General features: G+C 34.8%; 1 long non-coding RNA gene across 1 annotated transcript; it reads right to left on the bottom strand.

The window, feature by feature from the left end:
• Positions 1-1,197, bottom strand: LOC110928230. The gene is made up of 3 exons (XR_002586229.2): positions 1,056-1,197; positions 284-558; positions 1-208 (listed from the first exon to the last, which is right to left on the bottom strand). It is a non-coding gene; the product is annotated as an uncharacterized LOC110928230 (long non-coding RNA).
• Positions 1,198-1,452: the final 255 nt, after the last annotated feature.

Raw genomic sequence — 1,452 nt, 5'->3', positions numbered from 1 at the left:
TTGAAGAACAAAACAGGTGTGTAATGTATGTTAATTTTAAGCACTAATGAACCACTCAATCAGTTTAAAAAAACAAACAAATTGAGTAACTATTACCCCCTTTAAGGATTGGTTTCTACTCCAGGATGATGTATTCACTGTTACCATCCATGTTTGCGTTTTTGATAGTCTTATAAATTCAGCATCCCTTCACACACAGAGAGAGACCCTGAAACACAAACCAATCAACATCAATAGGGCTCACACACACTTATTCAAAACCATATCAAAATTAAACACATACCACCTTGTGCGGCACACATCAGTCAACGTTCAGACGACCGGTGACTCTGGCAGCATTGAACACGTGGGTAGGCTTCACCTTGTCATGTTAGCGTTCTGTTTGGATCCGCACTGGAATTGTTTAGCTATTTCATCTTTTCTTTTGTAGCATATTAAAGGATAGCTTATGAATGAAAGACCTTTTCTCAGGTGCAATCAAATTTAAATAGGGAAAATAGAATAATGGGGTTCATTTTCTTGTGTATTAATAAGGACTTGTACTTGCTCTTGAGAATGCTACATAATTGACCATGACTAAATGAGTTTCTGTTTGGAGTTAGTAACTTGGCATGACCTGTTCTTTCCTTTTCTTTTTTCATTTTTGTTATTAGTGGATGAGTAGGCGCAAAATAGGTGGTTACTGTGCCCAGTTAAAAACATTTTACGTATATAATCAACTTCTTTTTGGTTCATTATTTATATCTGTTGGGGGTTTTTCATAACTAATAAGTGCTAAAAATCAACAATAAACTATTATTCAAGATGATGTGGGTAAGGGGTCAGTTTTTATTTCCGTTATTAACACATTGTATATGAAAAGAACTTATAACTCAAAAACTACGTCAAAATGAAACGGGTCAAGTGAGTCGAATGATTTGGAGACAGATTTGGAGAAACGATCCTTTCATTTTTGGGAAAAGTGGCTGATAAGACAAATAAATTACTACTGAACACATATATAAAAAGAAAAACAGGTACAAATGGAGATATGGAATCAAAAAGCGAAAAAGTACCTCATCTGCGTAGTTATCGGGCACACGCGCATCACCTGGTAAAGGAGTCATAAATGTAGAGTTAGTAATCTCACTAATTAAGATGGAGCACAAGTGGCCCAGGCAAGATACCAAAACAAAATAATGGTTATAGTTATAATAATTTGACCATGTCATTATCCTAAGATAGTACAACAAACCAATCAAATTTATTAAAAGTGATGACTTGACTCATTAACCAAGCATTCAAAGATGATCAAAAAAGCACACCCGATGCCTACCAAATCGCAATATACGAAAAAAAAAACATTGATTAAACTAAAAATCCCAAGAGCTTCGCATACGCGAGCTATGTAGTTAATATCAGTTATATTGGTCCCATAGTAAAATATCGGTGTCAAATCAGTCAGAAGAAAAT

Source organism: Helianthus annuus, chromosome 3, assembly GCF_002127325.2.
Source record: "Helianthus annuus cultivar XRQ/B chromosome 3, HanXRQr2.0-SUNRISE, whole genome shotgun sequence".
NCBI lineage: Eukaryota > Viridiplantae > Streptophyta > Magnoliopsida > Asterales > Asteraceae > Helianthus > Helianthus annuus.
Note: the sequence above shows the minus strand (reverse complement) of the source record. Positions and strands in the feature narration are given on the sequence as shown.